We start from the raw sequence: 6921 nt of genomic DNA, 5'->3' as shown, positions 1-6921 counted from the left end.
TTTTATATTTAAAAAATTAATCTAACCATTTGATATATTTAAATATTAGTTTAAATAGAATTAATAAATAAGTTAAAAAGTAATAGATTGATATGGATATTTAAGTATAATTATTTATTTTGGAGAGGACCAAATTATAAGAAAAAATACAAAAATAAAATGATATGGATATATAGGTAATTATTTAATTTGGATAATTTTAACTTAATAATTAATTACAACCATTTTATCATTTGTTTTCTTATTAAAATATATAATATTTATTTTGAGAGTACTTGGTTTTTTTTTTTTATAAAAATTAATTTATAAAAATAAAATAAAAATTTTTAGCATAGCAAACGCGTCATTTTATGAAATAATTTTTTTGCGTTTTGAAAAGATTTTAAATCAATTTATAAAAAATAAAATAAAAATTTCAACGAAATAATTTTTTTGCGGCGTTTTGACCCAAAACGCCTGGAATATGGATTAAAATTTTTCAAAATGCTACCGTTTTATTACATGGATTTAATTTTTAGTAGCATTTATGCTAAAAACGCCGCAAAATCCATAATAAATTATACTGACTTGTTTGACCCTATATAACCTTAGCTTGATATTTCAACAAAAATAATTAATATTAAACCAACAAAAGAAATCCCTAAAAGCCTAAAGAAAAGGGGGGAAAGATGAGGCCGTTGCCGATGGAATTCGTGACGGACCCAGACGACCAAGGTTCAGCCATGGAAGTCGACGATGTTGACACACCGGAGATCTTCGGCGAAGGTGTCGTCGCTTCCGACGATTTTGATGACTCCGATATCGACTAAAAAAACAAAGAAGAATCGTTTCAAGTACTCATCTATCCTTTTTTTTCCCTTCTTAATTTCGCTTTTTAGGGTCTGAAATTTCTTAAAACTTTGTTCAATTTAGTTGAATCTGAACTGCACTATGGATGCTTATCTGTATGCAAATCCTATGAATCGCCACAGGTCCTCGGGTTCAACTACATAATACAAATTCCACCTCTGCACTTTCCTTCAAAATAAAGCTTCGATTTGATCTCTTTTAGTGAGACAAATGGCTGAAAATCTTATGCATGCTTTACAATATAGCAGCTATGGCGGAGGCGCTGCTGCTTTGAAGGTAAAAATCTATTGTTTTGCTTTTCTTTTTCTTTTTTTTTTGTACTGTTTATCTTCATAATCTGCTTCTGAAAATCTTATGCATGATTTATTTTGCTTTTCTTTTTCTTTTTTTGTACTATTTTTCTTCATATAACTTTGTACTGTTTTGCCGAGACGGAGAGGTTGATACTTTACGGTGAAGTGTTTAAATTTTTTATATGGACCTGCTTGACATAAACTTGAAAAAATAATGGGCAGGGACTTGATTTTATAACGCTGTGAATTTTTGTGCTTTTTACAGCATGTTGAAGTTCTGATCCCAACTCCAAATAAAGGTGAAATTTTGCTTAAACTGGATTGTAGACTGGTTTGTATACTCTTTTATAATTTGACCAACAAAATAATAGACTGGTTTGTAGATCTCTTAATTCAAAATGGATAGCCTTTCAATTGCTTCTGTTTTGTTTCTACTTATTGTTTTAAGCTGGAAAGGTTGGTTTTCTTTTTAAAGGACAGTTGATTCTCCCTTAATTCTTAGATTTCCAGAACTGTGCTGTGTTCTGTTTCTTTGTGTGTGTTTGGTTTATTAACAAATCTGGTTTTTTTGGGTGTTCAATTTTACTGATGAAAAATAAAGATTCCTCAAAATATTGCTTGTCATTTTCTATGACAATTTTTTCATGAAATAGCAATTTGGCTTTGTGTTTTACGCCTCTCTAATTGGCAGTGGGACGACCATCCTGCAATCATGGCTGTGGGTGTTGTAGATGGAACTTCAGAAGCCATTTTCCAGACACTAATGTCTCTTGGACCCTCAAGATTAGAGTAAGCTGCTAAGTACTTTGTATTTTTGTTAGCTCTTGTACCCTTTTCCAGAGCCATGGCTTGATTTAATGGTACTTCAGTTCTATGCATATTTGTAATCATAGTAAATCTAGCATTGTAATTCAATGGAACAGATTGGATTGTAATTGTTATTTTCTCAGTTGGCAACTTTTTATGTGCCATTAAAGCTGGTCTTATTGAAGTTGTAACGGAGTGAAAATGTGAACTTCAGTTTGATGCATGATAGAAACTGAAACCATGTAATCTTTGCCATTTTAATGTGAACTTCCAGTCTATGTAGAAACTGAGTATACCAAGTTTAATAGTACACAAAAAACCAAAAGTCTAAATTCCGAAGATGATATCATGCACAGATGTGGCATCTGTATTTGGTGCCCAATCCGATTCATCTATTTGAATTATGATTACTACTTTGGTGTTCTCTTGTGCATTGTAAAGTCGTGCAAAATTATAATTCTGTTCAACTAGCCAGTGTATTTTGCATTTTATGAAATTCCTCATTTTTCTAAAACAAAGTGTAACTTTGCAAATTGTCTTGCAGATGGTACTTGTGTGGGTGTTTGAATGCGGAAGCATCCTTTGGCCTCTCAGCTTGAACACTGCTGATAACTGTTTATCGCATTGCTTTTATTTTGATTTGATCGGTTTTATCATTGTCCTGATATATGCACCAACACATTTGTGAGATGTGGTATATGATGCACACTTAATATCCTTTTTAAGGAAAGGGAATGATATTGATATTAAAAACAAATAAATAAAAAGTTAATCTACAAGGTTAATGTTTGGCATTTCTTGCAGGTGGTGGATATGTCATATCTCCAGTGACTGAAGGAAAACACTCTGTTGTGAAGCACATGCTTGCAATTGATTGGAAATTCTGGAAATCTTATCTTCGAACATCTGCAGTCAGATCTATTACCATCCGGATGCTTGAGAGAGTTGCTTCTGTTATGACATTGTGTCATCTATTACCCTAAAATCCAAGTGCAGATATAATCTTATTTATCAATTCATTTATTGTGTGTATGTGTCTGTGTTACAAATTTGTGTGATCATTGAGGTATTAAGTTTCTAGGAATCTATATCATTTACTTGCAGCATTAAGAGAATTATTCAAAGCAAAACAAGGAAACCATCCTACTGCTGATCTTTCATCTGGAGAGTTGATGCGGAATGTTAGGTTGCATCAAAGTGAAGAGGATGGCATAGTTGATAGTGTACGGAAATAGAGGCTGGAAAAACTAAGGAAAATATGAATGAAGCAATGGAAAGGGCATCTTCAGAGCACTCAAGTCTGGTAGGTCTCAATGATGCTGCTGATGAATTCTTTGATGTTCCAGAACCAATAGACCACGATCGAGCAGAAGATGGATGGTCTTCTGACTTTGGTCCTGAAGTATATTCTCAGGTACAAGTCGAAGTTGTAATTATTGATTTTACATTCAAATGGATTTTTGGGTAAATTTGCTTCATATCTCATAGAGGATGTGATATACTGCAAGTGCTTGCTATGAGCAGCAAAGTATGAATGAATGTGATTATCAACTTTACAAATATACATAGTAAAGTTTAAAGTATGAATCGAATTGCTATGAGCAGCAAATTTAGGGATAAAACAACGTCACACCAAATTGCTATGAGCAGCAAAGAAAATTTTTTTAATTGCAGAAAACCAACTTCCCTTCTTTCCCATACTGCCAGAAAATTTAGGGACCGCACGACTTGTGGTTGATTTCGATAGGTGGTGGACTGGTGAGGAATCTGTGAATGTTCTCTTAGAAGTCGCAGGCCAAGGTAAAGTCTTCCCTTTCCAGATTCGGAACTTAATTTATTTATTTTTATTATTTTAGAATTTTTATATTTATAATTTTTTTTCCTTATCCTAAAAAAATGTTTTTTTCTTGAAAATCACAAATTAATTTTATTAATTTAAGACAATCTAATAAGTTTATATTTGAATTTTTTAGACAACCGTATTTTCTTTTTCTATTTCCCACACTTGGGTATGATAATGGTAGCAGTGAAGTAGAGGTTCTCACACCGAAAAAGGTGAATAAAATCACAAGTTTCCCTCTCATTATCATTTCCCTAAAATGAAATCATTTTGACTTCTTTTTATGCAAGACTTTCGTGATACAATCCCATTTATCATTGCACGACATGAATGAAATTGATATAATAATTAAATATGGTAATACTTGAGTTATTAAAAACTATAATATTTTGAGTTTGAGTCCTATAAATATATTTTGAGAAATTATTTAGTCAATTGCTGGTGGAGTTTTTACAGCGTTGAAATGCTATCATGTGTCCTAAAAAAAATTAAAAATAAATTAAAACAAGCATGCGCCATGAACTAAATCTTTGTTTTGAGCAGGTAAGTTCTTGGAACAATTTTTTATCCTTGTAGTTCATGTTTTATTTTGATTTTTCTGTGATTAAACTCTAATACTTAGGGCAGTAGTTGTTGGGATGTAAAATCTGTTGTCTATCTGCCTAAATATATGACAAAAGGGAGAAGTACATATTGGAGATGCTCTCACATGCACATTCATTCGTTTGAAACACGATATCTAGTTATTTGTCTTTGAACTGAGTTGGATTTTTCCATGCTTATGTAGGAACACATGCCCTATGCCCTATTTTCGTTTAAGGACCGCCAAGGAAATTCTAAAACTGAAAGCTGATTGATTGGACATGTATGCCGGCTTTCATCGACTACTTTCGAGGCCTTACTAGGAATTGAAATGGTGTGCAAAGAGATTGCTTCTTCTGATCTGATTTTTTGATATAAATACTGGACAAAGTATGAATATTTTACTGCTGTTAGTAAAATTGGATTCTCTTCTTAAGATCTTAGTTTCTTCACTTGTATTAGACTCAACAATGGCTTGCATTGCATTGGTGTTGATTTTACCAAAATCTCGAGGTTTACAATTTTTAATTTTTATTAATTATTTACGTTTTCTCACTTTTATTAATTTTTATTATTATTTAAGCTTCCTTTATTTGCCTTCTTTTATCATTTTCATAGAAAATTTAATTTAAATAATATTTTTTATTTATCCTTAAAAGTATATTTAAAAAATAAAACATAATATAATATTTATCATAAAAATAAATATTATTTGATTAAAATAAATTTTTTGTATGATATGTTTTTAGCGACGTCCTCCAAAAAAGCGTTGCTAAAGGTCATGCTTTTTAGCGGCGTTTTTGCGAAAAAGCGCCGCTATAAGTCATGGTCTTTAGCGGCGTTTGTGAGAAAAGCGCCGCTAAAGCTCGTGGTCTTTAGCGGCGTTTGTGGAAAAGTGCCGCTAAAGGTTATAACTTTTAGCGGCATTTGTGGAAAAAACGCCATTAAAGGTCATGGTCTTTAGCGGCGTTTGTGGGAAAAGCGCTGCTAAAGGTCATGGTCTATAGCGGCGTTTATTTCCAAAAACGCCTCAAAAGTTAGCGACGCATTCAATAGCGGCGTTTTTTGCGGCGCTTGTCAAAGCGCCGCAAATACTTTTAGCGGTGCTTGCCTAAAAAAGCGCCGCTAAAAGCTTATTTTGGTGTAGTGTGTTATGAACTTGATACTTTGTTAATTTTGTAAGCGACACCCGACTTGAACCCAATGTTGCCACATCATTATATTATAATCATACCTTTGTTATGCTTACTTAAGACGTGTTTCATAAGGTTAAAAGTAGAGACTATTCATATCATGTGATATTTAGATGATTATTAGATTATGGTGCTTTTTAACAATATTAGTAAATAAAATAACCCCCGAAATTATGGAAGAGGAGATCAAATCAGCTCTTTATAAAATTTATATTGGTGACGGAAGCTGAAAGGCTGTAGCAATGTCGGTGGTTTGTTGGATTTTAGAAAAATGTTGAAAAGGAAGATGAAGATGAATTTGGGGAAAAAGACGGGACCAATGAAGATAGAGAAGATGGAGAAAATAAATTTTTTAATATAATTTAATATAAAATATTATTCTTTAATATTAAATTGATGTGAAAAATATATTAAAATATTAAAAAGCATATTAGTCATTCATTCGAGATTTTTTTTTGCTATTATATATCTATTCCTTTTAACCAAATGTATAGGCACTATTACAATACTCATTTCATCCATCCAACCGAACCACTTGTATGCCTATTCAATTCCATCATAGTCCTATTTCATTCTTTTTAATGTTTTTCTATTAATAAAGTATTAATATTAAAAATAATAATAACAATACATATATTTTATAATAAATATAAATTTAATAATTATGAAAATAAGTCTATTATACATTTAATTACTATATAATAAAGTAAAATTTATTTTTATATAATGATCTAATAAATATATGTAAACTTTTGTCATAAATTTATTTTTAATCATTCTTTAATATAAAATGATTTTATTATATTTTACTATTCAATACAATTTTTTTTTTAAAATTAAAAATCTTATCACACAAGTATGTGTGTGGAAACCACATATTAGACCTGATCATGAGTCGACCCACCTGTCGAGACTTGAAGGTCCACTAGAAAAGTTGAAGGGTTTGAGTAAAAATAAAAATATAGGCCCGAAAAATGAGTTTGAATAAAATATAAGGCCCGTTTTCTAAATAGTTAGAGCCTCAGGTAAGATTTTTTTGCCCGGATCTGACCTGGCTTGGCCCAAATCAACCTAAACTTTTTTTTGTTATCATTTCGCTATTATATTGCTACTATTTTGTTACTATTGTTTGGATATTATATAACTCTTGCTTTATTGTTAATTTTATTACTATTTTAAAGGCATTTGCTTGCTAAGTTACAACTATCCTAGCATTATTTAAGTATAATGACTTTTTTTAATGTATTTTCAATTTGTTGGGAAACATTTATTTTAATGTTTTAATGTATTTCATGTATTATATTTTTTAATTTTTTATATAAAATCATCTAAAAAAATAATACGAGCGAGTCAGGTC

The 6921-nt window shown here is 31.1% G+C and overlaps 1 long non-coding RNA gene across 4 annotated transcripts; it reads left to right on the top strand.

The window, feature by feature from the left end:
- Positions 1-604: 604 nt before the first annotated feature.
- Positions 605-4909, top strand: LOC105793987 (uncharacterized). Of its 4 annotated transcripts, XR_008194351.1 has the most exons (9): positions 606-833; positions 972-1125; positions 1408-1441; positions 1834-1931; positions 2494-2643; positions 2754-2939; positions 3054-3363; positions 3657-3749; positions 4577-4909. It is a non-coding gene; the product is annotated as an uncharacterized LOC105793987 (long non-coding RNA). The 4 variants fall into 4 exon arrangements; XR_008194352.1 differs by having other exon boundaries at positions 605-833; positions 1365-1441; positions 2754-3363; XR_008194349.1 differs by having other exon boundaries at positions 2754-3363.
- The last annotated feature ends 2012 nt before the right edge of the window (positions 4910-6921 follow it).

The sequence above is a fragment of the Gossypium raimondii genome, chromosome 3 (genome assembly GCF_025698545.1).
Source record: "Gossypium raimondii isolate GPD5lz chromosome 3, ASM2569854v1, whole genome shotgun sequence".
NCBI classification, from domain to species: Eukaryota; Viridiplantae; Streptophyta; class Magnoliopsida; order Malvales; family Malvaceae; genus Gossypium; species Gossypium raimondii.
This window is presented reverse-complemented; position numbering and strand designations above follow the sequence as displayed.